Below are 16,584 nucleotides of genomic sequence, written 5' to 3' on the forward strand. Positions count from 1 at the left end.
AAGCAACCTCTTAGATATTGTCAATACTTCATTGAAAAATGCATGGATTCCAAGCATTTGGAAGATAGCGAAAATTATTTTATTGAGGAAAGATGCAGGTAAAGGGTACGTCTTATATAACATTCGGCCAATTGCGCTAACTTCGAATTTAGTGAAATTAATAGAAAGGTTAGTGCACAGTCGTCTCGCAAAACATGTTCAGGATGCTAATGGCCTTAGCTCAGCACAGATTGGCTTTCGTCGCGGATGCTCTGTATGGACTGCGCATGTGGATCTAGAGAGTAGAATCCGGCTTTCGATACGCAGAAGAGAAGTTTCAGCTTTGGTGACTCTTGATGTAGCAAAAGCCTATGATAGTATAGAACATACTATTTTACTTAACAGACTTGCGCAGTTTACATCCTCCAACTTACATTTATGCATGGATATTTGAATTTCTAAAGGGCAGATACTTTTACTGCGCAGAGGGTACCCTATATTCTAATACTTATCATCAATCAAGAGTAGTGCCGCAAGGTTCGGTGCTATCACCGCTGCTTTTTAATATTTTGGTCAGTGACATCCCCATCCGTCCTGATATTACAGTTTTTGTGTGTGCAGATGACATAGCTTTTTTCGCCTCGGCCAGGGATACCCATTCCCTTTACCACATTCTGCAGGGATATTTGGATGCTCTTGGAGTTTGGTTGCACCGTATTAATTTATCCCTGAATGTTAGCAAATGTGGCATACTGGTATTTCCTCCAGACACGCCTTTGCACATTTCATTAGCCCATCACTCCAATCTGATTCCACAAGTGGAATCTGTTACATCTCTAGGTGTTACTTACCATCCAACCTTAGATTGGAGCCTTCATATCAAGAACAACGTGCGTAAAGGAGTACGCGCTCTAAGCCGGCTGCCACGAATCGCCAATAAAAGGTTTGGGATGCGCGGCGACACATTATTGTTACTATACAAAGCTTATGTAAGACCTATACTTAAAATTCGGTTGTATTCTGTTCTCTGGTAGCGCAAACTACAAGGTTCAACCCTTAATCTGACTGGAAAGGCGTGCTCTACGTCTCTGCCTTGGTCTCCCAAAATCAGTTTCAAACGCCCTGCTTTATCTCGAAGCTAGTATGCAAGATTTAATTTCGCGCTTTTTACTACTCACGGTGCGAACTGTCCTCAGGTCGTTGGACCCGATGACTAATGTCAGTACTTCTGTTTTTGTGTCTCAGCCGGCCTTATTTTTTTACCATCATTGGCCACGATATCAAATGCCAGAAATTACCTTAACGCAGAACCTTTTAACACCGATTGGTGTTGATCTGAGTTCTTTGCAGTGGGTTGACGACACGCGGGCAGCAGTAGAATTCCATTTTGACCACATCTTCCCATCTCATGCGAAACACGCCCACAAACATTTTAAACGGTATTCTTTCTGTTCATATAGCGGAATTCCCCCATCATGTGGTGCTTTCTACCGATGCCTCCGTCAGCTGCCAAAAAGCAGCAGTTGGCACCTTTTCGCAGGATTTGGCATGAAGCTATTCCGTCCGCATCCCAGATTATATCCCTATATTCTTTGCGGATTTTTTGGCTCTTGGAATGGCCCTGCAGAACATTCCGTGTCATGTATCTCACGTGATCATCCTGGCTGATTGTTTGTCAGTTTTAGTCTCCCTTGAAACTTCCCAAAAAGAATTTTTGTGTCGTTTCCTGCGATTTTTTGTCCCGTCCACTTTAAAGGAGGTCCGTTTTGTCTGGGTTCCTGGTCATGCAGGCATTCATTCAAACGAGGTGGCTGATTATTTAGCAAGATCAGTTCTTGACGGGTCAGTAACGCATCCCGTCCCGAATTTCAGTCTGCTGGCGATCTCCAGGTTTCAGCGGTTCCAACACATATCAGCCTGGTTACGCGATCCCTTATTAAATACTACTGATTATCAGCACTTAGCGTATAAATGGAACGTCCGTTCGTGTAAAACCAGGCAGTGCGAGGTATCAATGACGCGGCTGCGGTGCAGGATTCCCAGTTTAAATTTATACCAATGGAGACGTGGGTGGTCACCGACAAATCTATGTGACTCATGCGGGGACGTTGAATCTGTGAACCATTTCCTTCTCTACTGTCCAAAGTTCGCACTTCAGAGAAAGATTTACCTGGAGGTCCCTCTCTCCAGGTTAGGGCTCCCCTTATCTCTGCCAGTGTTGTTATCGTTCGGTGCGAGCGCCAAAGGATTTGCATTGGGTTCAATTTGTGACAATCTCCATGATTACACAATTGCAACTGGTAGGTTGATTTGCTAAATCCTTTAAAAGTCTTGGAGTTTTCTTTTTTTTTTCGCGAAAATGTTTTTGTTATTTCACTTCAAATATTCTCCTGTCGTTTTTCATGCATACATTTTTCAAAATTCACGTTTGGCTCCGATATTTTGTCGTAATCCTATAAAAATTTCCTTATTTATACCACTATACCTTGGCCGATCCCCCCACGTGGGTATGTGCCATTATAAAGAGGATGCAGAAGAAGAAGCCTCTACACTGTTCTTCTGTCGTTTTTCATGAATACATTTTTCAAAATTCACGTTTAATCCTATGAAAATTTTCTTATATATACCACTACACCTTGGCCAATCCCCCCACGTGGGTATGTGCCATTATAAAGAGGTGAAGAAGAAGAAGAAGTTCGGTCGAACCGTTCCTTGCTATGCAAATCGCCGTTACCAAAGAAATCGGTAGTCGGTTGCATCAAAAGCAAGACCGGAAATTTGCTCGCCATCATCGCTGCAGTCTCGCGACAAGAGTGCCTACAGGACGGCCCAGGAGCAGCAACCGAGGTCGCGTCGTCGGCTCCTGGCACCATAGCGATGGCCGCCATGCCGGCGGGCCCGCGGCGCGAGAAGTGGGTCAGCAAGCTGGAGCACATCATCTCCACCATCGGCGTGTCTTCGGCGTGTCTGTGTGGTCTTCGAGAACTGCGGAGGTCGGTGGCCATATTTGTTCTTCACTCAGAGTTTTAGTGCTGAGATACCGTAGACGTGAACGTAACAGGGCACGGCAGAACATCAGGTGGGCGGATGAGATTAGGAAGTTTGCGGAGATAAGGGGATCGCGGCTGGCAGTGCACAGGGTTAATTGGAGAATGTTTTGCGAGAGGCCCTTTGTACTGCATTTGTGATATTTCTGCTCCTGCTGACGCCGCCTTGGGGCCCGCTATAGCTGCGCGTGTGCAGCACGCGAATGCGTAGCTCTTTGGGGGCCATGTAACGATAGCTCTAACGCAGTAGAGATAAGTTAAAAAGTTCTAGTGTGTGCTTATGAGTGCGGTGTGTTTGCATAGCTAGAGTGAGTGGCGGTGCACAAACTGCCATTGTAGACTCTAACGCTCGCTAAAACCTACCACTGCCACTTTGCGGACAGTATTCGAAGAGGAGGACAAATCCAGCATGGTTCCATCATAGACCGTTTTATAGCACCTCCAGGCGGTACTTACAATAGCGGTACTCATAAACGAGTGGGCCTACTGGTAAAAAATTCTTGCAGGCATCTAGCGCAATCGTTGCACGATCGGAAGCTTTCCACACCGAGCTTTCCGCTCAGGCATTCGTACGCTGCACTGGCAACTCGCACTAGTTCGGAGGGTAATCGGAATCGGTGAGTGATACTTTCTGCTTCCATGAAGGAGCACGACAGTCAAGGTGTGCTTACTGGGCATCAATGCTTTACGAAGTGGTACCGCAACTGAGGATGTGAATGCTATCTAATGGCGGCATTCGACATCGCAATACACAGGCTCGCTATATCGCCTTCATTATGGACTGCCAACGGATGGCGTGATGGTACAGGGGATGAAACCTGTAAGTGCAGAGCAACTCAGTAGCACATGTGACCTACGTCTACTGTTTTAGGGCGTAAGCCTCAGCAGGCCGGGCTCCTTTGACGTCACGTTGTTCACAATAGGGGGAGGTCTATCGTCCAGGGCAAGCGCGATGGAATTTCTGAAATTTATGTCATTTTTTAGGAAATTTTAGTTTAGAACGTTGTACTACAGCGAGCGTGAAATAACGAGTGTGAAATAACTATAATAATTAGAATGAATTGGAGCACATTTGGCACGTTCTCTCAGATCATGAATGGCGGTTTACGAATATCCATCAAGAGAAAAGTACACAACGGCTGTATCTTACCGGTACTCACCTATCAGGCAGAAACGTGGAGGCTAACAAAGAGGATTCAGCTTAAGTTAAGGGCAACGCAGGCAGCTATGGAATGGAAATGATAGGTGTAATATTAAGAGACAAGAAGAGGGCAGAGTGGGTGAGGGAACAAACGCGGGTTAATGACATCATACTTAAACTCAAGAGGAAGAATTGGGCTTGGGCAGGACATCTAATTCGAAGGCAAGATAGCTGCTGCTCGTTGAGGGTAACGGAATGGATTCCAAGGGATAGCATGCGTAGCAGGGGGCGGCAGAAAGTTAGGTGGGCGGATGAGATTAGGAAGTTTGCGAACACACGGGGCCGCCGCTCGCATAGGACAACGTTAGTTGGAGGGTCACAGGAGAGGGCTTTGCCTTGCAGTGAGTGTAATCAGCTGATGATGATGACATCGAATGGCGAGGCCGTGCTTACCACCTCCGTGCTGACTCAATGAATAGCATCATTGCTTTACGTGACGCTGCCCTGCTCTCCGTGTCTGTCTCGGCCCATCCTTTGCCTATGCTTTACACTTTCCCACTTCAGGCCACGTTGGCAAAGCCTGGAAGGAGATTTAAATTCTTGCAGGGGCGTTCATGGTTCCGTACATGGTGCTCATGCTTGTCGTGGGTCGCCTCATATACTACCTGGAGCTCATACTGCGCCAGTTCGCCAGCGACGCACAGGTCAAGGCCTTCGGGGGATTCCCGCTCGCCAAGGGTAAGAGGTGTTAGGTTCAGCAGATTTATTCCATGGGCAGCGCTTCCTGCACAGTCTTTCCGTATTTTTGCTGACCGTGATGACAGCCAATACGGCAACGCCTCTGCGGCTCTTAAAAGACCACAGATAATAAATTTAGTCGCATGTTTTCTTCTTGCAAACGCCCCGTTAGACATTACAATACATGGTTCTCCAGGTGGCATTCGCCTACGGTCGTTAAATAATTTATGGAAGGGTAAGTGCTAGCCTAGCCGATTTTCAGACATCATGGGATGAGCTGCGCTTGCAGACGAGGACAGTGAAGGAAAAACTACACACACAACTGCACACACAATCAGCGCAGTTGTGTGTGTCGTTTTCCGTTCACTATACTCGTCTGCAAGCGCTGCTTATTCCAAAATAGTTTATAATTAAATTCTTCTAGATGCTGTTTCTGCTCCGGTTTCTTCGACCGAGCAATGTTTGTGGCGTGTGGGGGGTGTTTAAATCACGTGAGGCACGTAAAAAGCTGCACTATGCAGCTGATACATCGTTTGTTCTTATTTCAGCTTTTAAAGCAGGCTGACCAAAGCGTTGTAGTGCACTAAAGGTACGCGAAAGAGCACGCGCAGGGGCCAATTTTAGCGTTAGGTGCCCTTCTCGTGCGTTCTCACTCGTGTGTAGGCAGCCCCATAGCTTTTATTTGCACACATGGTGACAGGAAATTTAAGCGGAAATGCGTCATTGGAACGTGGTGTTCACACTTCTACCTCTGCTCGAGGCCACGAGATTACAGGCTGGTACGTACTACATTGGCTATCGGCCGACTATCGGTCACGAAATGAGGCGGGAAAGAGGCCTTCCCAGGCTTCCGAACGCACGCGAGCCTTTGTCGCAGTTCAAACCCGCGTTCGGTGTTGGTTGACAGTTCGGCGGTTGACGGAAGCCCGCAGAAACGTTTCGTGCACTGCGCCGAGCATGAGCCTCAGGTAAATAAGAGCAGAGCAACGAACAAATTGAGACCATGGACCGTTCTTCGATTGGCGGCAACCACTCGGGAGTGCGGGAATCTTTAAAGGCTGTGCAAACGCACGTGGCGTCCGAATTCCACTGGCTGAAGCAATAAGTGCAGAGGAACTACGAATTAAATGAACTCATACCACACTACCTCGAAGGCCTCCAGCCGACGCTTGCGGCGAAGCCTGGCATTTTGCACCACAGCCAAATACCACTAAGAACGCCGTGTTTCCCTCGTTTCACGTACAATGTGTGGTAACGCGCCGTGGTGTCCGTCTGGCCGCGCAGCGATAACGCTTTGGTCGAGGTGACGTTCTTCGACTACGGCAACGTGGAGGTTGTGAGCGTCGCCGAAGTTCTCCAGGGCCACGACGCTATCTTTAGGACGCCGCCCGTGGCTTACGAGCGCTTTTTGGATGAAATCGACTTCGGCCTAGTGTTGCCCGCAGCAGCCGACGAACTGGCCACGTTGACAAGAAACAGCCTTCAGTACGAGGAGGTTACCGCGACGATCCGTAGACAGGAGGCGGTGCAACCAAACTGCGTGCGGTCGCTCGTGAGCATACACCTGTCTCACGGCACTAGCCTTGCTGAAGTGCTCCGCTCTGCTTCTGTTTATGCGGCGGCCGTCTCCGAAGAGCCGCTCACGTTACGCTACCCGACCGTGAAGCTGGCCGTTCCCTGCCGGGTCTACGTGGCGCACGCCAAGAACATGAACCGAGTCTATGTGCACCTGGCCACCAGGGACCCCATGCCGTTCTCGGATATGAATCAGGAGCAGTGCGCCAACGCCGCCCCGCTCGACCCGTCGCGCGTGAATGTGGGAACGATCTGCCTGGCCCGCTACACAGAGGACTCCCTGCTGTACCTTCTCTGGTTCTCGAATGCACGGGAGGGACCTGTGACGTCCTCTTTGTCGACTACGGCAACTGTGAGTTCAAGTCCACGAAGGAGCTGTTGGCAATTCCTCCGGAGCTGCTCGAGGAGCCCGCGTTCACACTTCCTTGCTGCGCGCCGGACACAGGGCTGAAGTGCGCGGAATTCCTTGAGGTCACCAAAGACCGAGAGCTGTCGTGCACGTTTTCACAGGCGCAGCCTTCTGGCACATATGTGGCGCACTTTGAAGGTCTGAATGGCATCACGCCGCAACCAGTGGCAGCAGCGTCGAGCTTTTCCTCCACCAAAGGCTACCAACCACATCCAGATGCAGCGACTGAAGCTAGATCTGGGCTGCCGGCACGTCATGTATGTTGCATACATCGAGTCTGCTGAAGTCATGTACGGACAGCTGAAGGAGATGGCGTCAGAAACTGAGCAGATTTCGGCGCAGCTGGAGGCGGTGTCTCCTTCACTTGCGGTGATTGCACTCACGGACATTGCTCCAGGCTCTGCTGTTGCCTGCAGGTACCAGCAGATATCGTACAGGGCTGAAGTGCTCAAGCCAGGCCTTCAGAGAGAGGTCTGGATTGCAGATTACAGAGACACCGCAACAGTGGAGATATATGAACTCCGACAGCTGGACTTCAAATACACGTTGCAGCCCACCTATGCAACCAATTTGACCTTGGATGGATTTACTTGCCCAAACCAAAATTCAGACCAGCTGATGGCCGTACTGCAAAGTCTGGTCTTGGACACGGAACCGAGCGTCTCGATTGTCAGCGTCCTTCCCGTAAGCACGCACTCTGTTCATATCTTTGTCAGGGCCGATCAGTCTGTAGTCAGGGCGCAACAGTCTGGCCTTGCAAGCAGCCAGCCTGTGAGCACAGCCAAGGCACACTCCCCGACTGTGTGTCCAGTGGAGAAAGCGTTGTTCACACACGTCACGCCTCCCAAATAGGTTCTTTGGTCAGCTTGTGAGGATTCCCGTCGAGGAGCTGTACGCATTCCAGCACGAACTAGTGAACTATTAAGCCGCGAATGCGCCAGACTCGGCCTTCCAACCGCAGCCCAGAGATCATGTCTGTTGCCGCTGATCAGGGGATTGAAGGTTCTACCGGGCTAGAGTTGGGAGGGCTTCACTCGATGGCTCTCAGTATGAAGTGGTTTACCTGGACTACGGCCACAATGAAACTGTATCATTTGAGGATGTGCTGCCATTGGAACCACAGTTTGCTGTTCCTTCTCTGTTTGGTATGCCTTTCCAGCTGCATTCAGGAGAACTCTCGGACGCGTTGCTTGATTCTCAAGTGGACGTACGCCTTCTGGCATGCCACGGCGACGTGCACACCGCGGCGCTCGGTGGCTCTGGACAGGAGCCCTCAGAAGATTTGTTCTTGACATAAAGCATCTGATCTTCTCGAAAAGATATTTATTCGGCAGGTTTGAACTGCGCTAGCAATTAGGTTTTGTCGATGTAATGCAATGATGTAATAGTGTAATGGTGAAATGGTGAATGCAGCACAGATACAACGTGAACGTGAGCACTGACCATGCACTAGTTTTCACCAGTCTTCACCTCTTCCGTCCTGCTTTTGTGTTGCATTAACCCGCTGTGCTGGTGAGAGGTGTAAGTACGGAGTGCATCGGGAAGAAAATTATAAGCAGATTTTAAAAGTAAAACTTGAGATTGTTCGGCGACATATTTATGTTCTTTTATTTCGTTTTTCTCTGGTAGAAAGTGGCTTTGAAATGGCTCCCTGCTGTCGTTTGTTTCTTGGAATTACTGCCTGACTTTCTCTCCACTTTTTCGTCGGACGTCCTGTAGGTTCCTTCGGAGTGTACAGGACATAGCCATTGGTTTGTCTGTCTTCCTTCTTCAGGGGTGCCGTTCTCACACATTGGGTTCTGTGCAGCAAAAGAGTAGAGAAAGACAATGCTGTCATGGGACGATGTGTGTGCTTCACTGGGTCATGCACCAGAACGGGCTCCCTGGGGCACCTTCGCATTGCTGACCACATTTTATTCAGATTATGAGCTTCATGCTTAATTCGTAAATAGGTGCTGAGTGCAAAACTGCCACTTGTGCTCATGTGGCACGAAATTAAGTTGTTCAGACTGTTGCATCACATTACTTTCTCAAATCATAAAATAATCCTAAACTACCTGATTACTTTCCATGGGACGAGCTGCAAGCCATCTGCAGCACCTGGAGATAAGGAAGCCGTATTGTCTGAGAAACGTATTTTATGGTCCCTCTGAGGACATTAATAAGAGGGAAGGCCGTATATTTTAATGTTAGTGGGAAAGGTTTTGAGTAGCTTGGAATCTAAATTGTATTAGTTCACTAGGCAAGATTTTTTGTTGCAGTGACAATATTAAGACCTTAAGAGCAGTGGTGATGATATTCAGACTTACCGCGGGCTTTTTATTAAACATGGTGGGGTATTATTTGTAATCTTAAACAATTTGTTGAGTTACATTTGAGCATGAACCCGGGCTGTTGCGAAATCCACAAGTTTTGCCGTTGCTTTTCTGCTGCTAGTAGTTTGCTCAGTGTGTAATTGTATTCAGTTTTTTGACAGTAAACTTTTAATGGCCATTATTTAGGAAGGCTGTGTGGTTTTTTTCATAGCCGTTATATAGGAAGTCTCTGTGGTGCACGTTCAGACAAATGGCATTTTGCACCAGAACAGCACAAGGGCCGGTTCTGCATTCAGGGGCTGTTTTTTTTTTTCTAGAGCCTGTAGTGCCTATGTACAGTTGCTTAAAGTTTTCCTGCCACTCCCACACTCCAATGGCTTGGCACACTTTGACGTTCTGCTGCTCATCCATGCCTTCTGTTTTAAGTCGCATTGCGCTTCAGGCACAATATGAAAAACGCCGCCGTGTGCCAACGTTTCAGTGCATATTGAAAGAACCTGCGGTGGCCAGAAAAGTGCTGTGGTTTACATTTTACAGTTTAGTTGATCAATATAAACCTAGACACCATGAAACTGGAGGCAGTGACAGTCATGCCACGACTGTTTCGTGGCTGAATCATCAAGCCTTTAACTATCCATTCCTGTCTGAATGCAGTGCTGTGTTAGTTCAGGTTTGGCGGCCGATTTGTATACTGCTATCGAATACTGTAATACTGCTATCAGACTGATATTCATGCTTTTAACAATGTGGCGGTAGTGACAAAGATAGGTGCCGCATGCGTTGGCGTAAGAAACTTGGCGGAAACGAGGCGGAAGCATGGAACTCGAGCAATACGGTTTGGAATTGACAACAATGCTGCATAAACGCAGCGCTGGGACACAGACAGCCGGCATACATTGGGTAAATTGACACTGACGATGAAAAAGTGGACGACACGCATAACAGGCCACTCACCCAGGGGTTAAGTGGACACCTCAATCGCACTTTCAGGTATGTGCCATTGATATCAACCTGCAAAAAACAGATAATTCGCACAGTATTTCGTGCTTAACAATGCTAAACCACCACCCGTTTTTCAACCAGGATCAAATTCTGCAACGTACCAACATTATTGAGAACCCGACATACTCAATACTCTCACCCCCATTCTCTTGGCCTGCACTTTGCTAATACGCACTCATTTCGGTACTCCTTCCTTGCACAGACCTGTTCTGGTTGGAACGGTTTACCAGCGTAGTGTGTACAACATCTTGATCTCCTAAATGACAGTGTTTAGCATGTGTTGCGTTGCATTTCGAAAGCATAGCAAGTGCGAGATCAGTGGTGCAGGAAATGCGCGAAAACGAACACGGCACAAAAGGCTACAAGCGGAACAGTGGAGGTCGGGGCGGATAAGAAAATGCAAAGGGATGCAAGTGCCCGTTGTGGCTGGGTGAACTGCATGTTCTATCTTCTTCACCGCAGGTCCCCCTGCTGTCGTTGCGCCTGCCCTGGCATCGTCCGCAGACGACGTGAACGCGTTTTGCAGCGCTCTCCCCTGCTCTGCCGCTGCCCCTACCCTCGTCCAACTCCAGCTGGCTGGTGGCAGCCAGGTGCCAGCCACTCCGGTCTTTGTCAAATCGCTGTGCGAGTTCTACTGCCAGCTGCTGCGAAATGAGGACCAGCTCAAGGGTGTGCCCGAAGTCTTGGCGAGTGTCGCCAACTCTCTGCCTGCCCTTCCACGAGCCATGCGCAAGGCAAGTTCTCATTCACCCCTCCTAGTTACGAGAGCCAAGGAAGCTCTTGGCAAAATTCTCTCCGGCAGACTTCAGCAGCGGCATAGCCAGAAATTTTTTCACAGGGGGCTGGCGGCATATCACTGCTGAGGCGGGGAGAGGGTAAAAGATTTTCTCGCTGCTCTAGCGTGTCCGTTCAACAACTTTTTACTGATGCTGATTAAGGGGAATCTCGCTTTCGTTTTCAAAAGAATAGAAGAATGCCATCTGAGAATGACAGTTTTTAGTTGAGAACATCCTTGTGGAGGAGGTGACTTACAGAGCTTTGCAAGTTGTTGATTAGGCGCTATGCTAGCACTTTCTAGGATCACGCACATGCTCTCGTGGTCCCCGCATGCACCGACGTCTAGCAAGAAGACTCAGTGTCCTTCGTCTGCATGGATGAAGAGCTTCGCTGGCGATATATAGAGCTGCACGTGTGTTCACAGATGACTCGCACCTAGACGAAGGAGGTACTGCTTTTAATGTTTGGCAGAAGGAATTTTTGCTCAGCGAAGGGAAAGGAGCGTAAGCGGCCTATCCCGTCCGAGCATTCTTAGATACCTCGAGTCATTGTCCTGTGCGGCCGATTTCCCGATTAAATTGAATTCAACGTCCCAGGTGCCGCTTTTTTCCTTTTTTGGATCCTCCTCCGAAAAGAAGAGTCAGGCAACTCGTAGAGTGCCTTTGGGGTAGTCGCCTGTCGGCTTCGCTTTCGCTTTTTATTTTGTTTTTTGTTTTTAATTTCCGCGAATAAAATTTTCTGTCACAAACAACATAGCCAACAATTAGTCCCACGGAAATGGCTACGTATCAGTCCGCCGATGGCAGAGCGGCAAGCTGCCACGCGGCTTGCTGAAACACTCCATGCGTTGGCTGACTCCTCCAATTCTGAGAGGTGATTTAAAAAAAAATGGCGGGAGACGGAAAATTTAATATGATTTAAGAGGGAAATGAGCCACAGAACCATAATTCAAAGCTTCTATGAATGCTCCTAGTGCGCAGATCGTGTTCCCGTCTTAAAAAGATGAGCTCAGAATCCTCTTTAGTGCACCTTTACGGGTATGACGAGATAGCGTAGTGAGTTAGGTTTTCCATTCTGAGCAATTTGACTCTATTGAGTGCATTTTTCATTTTTTTACTTGTTTTATTCCATTTATTTTATTTATTTATTTATTTATTTATTTATTTATTTATTTATTTATTTATTTATTTATTTATTGTACCCTCAGGGCCAAAGGCATTACAGAGGGGAGTGGGTTAATTAGGATAACGAACAATGAATACAATACAGTGAAAACAGGTAGTACGAAATAAGTTTTCTCCAGAATAAAACAAACAACATTCACAAAACGTAAATAACATAAAATCAATGTACAACACAGTGGAAACAGATATAACACATGATCAACTTCCTTCTGAGTAAACAATGTTAGCTATTGCGTCGTGAAAGGTTTTGTTGTCTACAATCGCTGCAATATCGGGGGGAAGGCGGTTCCATTCCACAGATGTGCGAGGAAGATATGACTGAAAAGAAGATTTGGTGTGGCATGTTGGGATGCCAACCTTGTGGCGGTGATCGATGCGTCGTGAAATGTATTCTGGTTGTGATATGAAATAGTCGTGAAGCGCAACGTGATGATATAGCTTGTGAAATAGTGTTAGGTGACCAATTTTACGGCGAGATTGTAACGGTGGGAGTGACACCTTAGATTTCATGGCTGTGATGCTTGCAGTACTGTTGTAATTTGAAAGAATGAAGCGAACGGAATTATTTTGGACTAGTTCCAAGGAATATACGAGGTTTTCATGTGTAGGGTCCCATACTGATGCTGCGTATTCTAGTTTAGGAGGTATAAGTGTTTTATAGAGGATAAATTTAAGAGATGGGGAGTGGCTGAGAAATTGCGACGTAAGTACCCTAACATGCGGTAAGCGTTATTGATAACGTAGTCAATATGAATAGACCATGTTAAATTTTGAGTGATATGACTACCTAGGTACTTGCATGTTTCTACCCAATCAAGAGGAGTGCCATTAAGATAATATGAAGGAACAGCGTTAGGTGCACGGGAAACACGCAAAGCTTTACATTTATTAATGTTTAATTCCATATTCCACGTAGTTCAGCAGTCTGACACCAAATTGAGGTCTGACTGGAGAGTGTGAGTATCGTTAACATTATTTATTTCCCGAAATATTACGCCATCGTCAGCACAAAGGTGAATGATAGAAGATAAGGCAGAAGGAAGGTCAATAATATAGATTAAGAATAGAAGTGGTCCAAGGACCGATCCCCGTGGAACGCCAGATAGCACGTTAGCAATCGGTGAATTGGTGTTATTATACATGCACAAATTGCCAACGGTTAAGAAGGAAAGATTTAATCCAGTCGAAGACGTTAAGATTGAGGTTAAGATGACTCAATTTATGTAGCAGCAATTTATGACATACCTTATCAAAGGCTTCAGAAAAATAAATAAAATGCAGTCAGCACAAGATGCGGTATAGCTTATCAGTAAAAGCAAGTAATTGAGTTTCACACGAGTATGGTTGACGAAAACCATGTTGCGCAGGTGTGAAAAATGAATTCTCATGGAGAAAGGTAACGACATGCTTGAAAATGTTATGTTCTAGAAATTTGCAGCATGTGCTAGTGAGCGAAAGGGGACGAAAGTTTTGAGGGGAGTGCTTTCCAGCGGACTTGTGAAGTGGAACCACCTTCCCAATTTTCCAGTCGTTAGGAAGGCTTGCTGTGTCGAGTGACTGTTGAAAAAGTTACGCTCCAAATTTTGGTCATTCGCATTACGAAGCATCGACTTTAAATTCTGACCATTTTGACCCGTTTGAACCCCCCATGTCCAATTTTTTTCATTTCTTTAATCAATTAATTGCAATGATTTCATTAAGTTGTCATCGCATATCACACACCAATGAGTCATCAGTCACTACAACCAAAAATTACAATGATACGATTTTTTTACGCTGCCCCCGATTATAGGTCGCCGGTTCGAGTCCCTGCCGCTTGCAAGGCTCTAATTTAACTAGTAAGTTTATTGCTGAACGAAACACCGAAACCTATGACACCATCGGGAACATTCTGTGGCAAATGCTTGGCATATAACGTTTTTTTTTATGCAGCCCCGATTATTTCCGTCACGCGGTGTTGACCACGGCGACGGCTTTGCGACCGAACGAGCTGTATGCGCTGTCGCATAAAATAGAGATTCCGTGACACAAGAATAATGGGATGGTTTTCATGCAGTCCTTCATCAGTCGTATAATGAGGGCCCTGCGGTAGGGATCTGGTGTTTCTTGCAGAAGGAAAAAAAAGGCAAGCAGAGTCAGCTCCTAGCCTTCTTAGCGGAGACATTTTGAGCGCCCAGTTTTCTCTTTGTAGCTTTTGTTTGAACGGAGTTGGACAAAGCTGTGTAATGCAGCGAATGTAATGCATTTGTTTCACTTCAGTTTTGTGCCATTCTTGCCATCCCTCTTTTCTAGTGGCTGATAACAACAATAGTGTAGGTATATCACTCTTATATCTGCGATAATGGGGAAGTGACAAAGGTAAAAAAAATCTGACTGAAACAGCTGAACCAGCCAAAAAAAAAACAGTTGTTTCGTTGCTGCCATGAGTAAGGAAGCGTGTATGTCTTCAACAGTAAGATAAAACTGAAAGCTAGTTGGTTTCTGGCAACTTTAATGCCCTGCCCCAGGGGTCAGGGACAAATGAGGGTTGAGATAACGGCACACACATCCGATGTGTTATCTCCCTTATTCTTCTTGCCTGATACCCTATTCACTGCAGTGACAAGCGCTTATTATGTTGACATACTCATGTGCAAAACTTGGTTTGTGGTAGAATAGTGCGAACCATTAGTCATATGGGCGGAGCGATGTGTTAGGGTAGACCACTTTGTGTTAAGGCACTTGCAAGTCCAGATGAACCAACTCTATGGATATAGAATTGGCTGCCTGCAGGAATTGTGTCATTGCAATACAAAGGGGTCTTTTTTTTTCCACACCAACACTGCTATTTGGCTTTCAGGTTGTTGTACTAGAAGGCGCCATGGTGGCCATCTCAATGTCCTGAGGTCTTTTTAACACGCAACAAAATGCCAGTGCACAAGCATTTTTGGGTTTTACTCGCACCCTGTTGCAGCAGCTGCGACCTGAATAAGCCTGTAGCCTTGTGTTACCGAGAGGCTATAGCTGCTGAATCGCCAAGATTCCTTTGACTGCATAAAACAAAGGTGATCTAGATGCCTATTCAATGGTGCTTTGACAAGAAACACGGCAAGCAGAATATTGCCTTCACTTGTACCTCGCTTAACTAGACAAGTTGGTTGCTGGCATAACTCATTCTCCTGGTGATTGTGTAGTCAGCTCTAGCAGTTGGGAGAAAGGGTCTCTGTTTTGGAGCAGTCTTGACTGACTGTGACTGTTCGCAACTTCCTTTTTGTGTGATGTTGAATTTTTCACAGAGCCTTTCTACTGTGGCTGTATTTTTTTCTAGTGAGGGCTTGTATGTAAACTGCAGTGGCATTGCTACAAGCGAAGGCATTGATCAGTGTGGCACACTGGTAATGGAAGCAATATAGGCAGATATTAGTCTTTGGGCAACAGTTCAGGTAATCCTGGGGCACGCTGTCCCATTTTGAATGTCCTGCAAGCATTCTAGTACAGATTTCCTGTTTGTAAAGCTCTTGTGTCTTTCCAGCTGGCATTCGAGAACTCTCGAAATGACTTTTAGGAGCTGCAGATCCTCACTGCGGTGCAGTCCTTGTGATGGTGCTCCTTGGTTTGTTCTCATGGTGAAATTCTGTTAGCAGCATCCAGTTGTGGTTGTGAACCTCACACGCTATGCATCAAGTAACACATTTTCGCTCGCATCTATCATCCTTCTGTTTGTTCAGGGCTGCCTTAGTGGGGCGTTGATTTCAAGCAAGTCGAGAACAAACAAGGCCTCTTCTGAAGCTGCGTAGAGTAGAGTAGCGTTGTGTTCTTGCCCTTGCCAACGTCTTCATCACCACTTAAAACTTCCAGGTGCAAACTGCCAACTGTCCTGAAAGTTGACACTGCGATTAGTAGCATCAACCTCGTTTTCTAATGTGTGAAAAATTTCAGGGGGGCACTTTGTTGACTTAAACTGCGGTGAGTCAAAAGCCTTAAGCGCGGTGTTGCTGCTTGTCACTGAAGCGTTGTTAAGATGTTGGGCCTCGCTTCTAAAAGTGAAAAGCGACAGCGTCTTGCAACGCTGCTAGGGAGTTCGTAGAACGGCATCGCCCGTTGGGTTCTATGCCTTGCTCGTCGGTAACCTGGTTTTTGACGAAAGGAAATGTATGTTTCGCATATCTCGGTGGGCACCTAAACCTCGGCGTAACGGGAAGGGAGGAAGATGGGAGTGAACGAAGGCACCGTATTCACTAGACGCGCCTTTGTTCGTTCCATACCATCGTGCTGGCATGGCGGGCTGGTTAGCATGCTCGTCTCGCACTCCGGAGACCTGTGTTCGATTCCCGAACTCGACCAATTTCCTACTCAGTTTTATTTATCTGGCCTGAATAGACAGGTTAATTAGGGTAATTGGGTAATGAAGCAATTAAATAAACTCAGTCCCACTGAC

The 16,584-nt window shown here is 46.8% G+C and overlaps 1 pseudogene; it reads left to right on the plus strand.

Moving 5' to 3' along the window:
• The first annotated feature begins 5,908 nt into the window (after nucleotides 1–5,908).
• The window catches only part of LOC149356034 (uncharacterized), a 36,228-nt pseudogene continuing 25,552 nt past the window's right edge, over nucleotides 5,909–16,584 (plus strand).

This window comes from Amblyomma mixtum, chromosome 3, assembly GCF_055824585.1.
Source record: "Amblyomma mixtum isolate Tamu chromosome 3, ASM5582458v1, whole genome shotgun sequence".
In the NCBI taxonomy this organism is placed as follows: Eukaryota; Metazoa; Arthropoda; class Arachnida; order Ixodida; family Ixodidae; genus Amblyomma; species Amblyomma mixtum.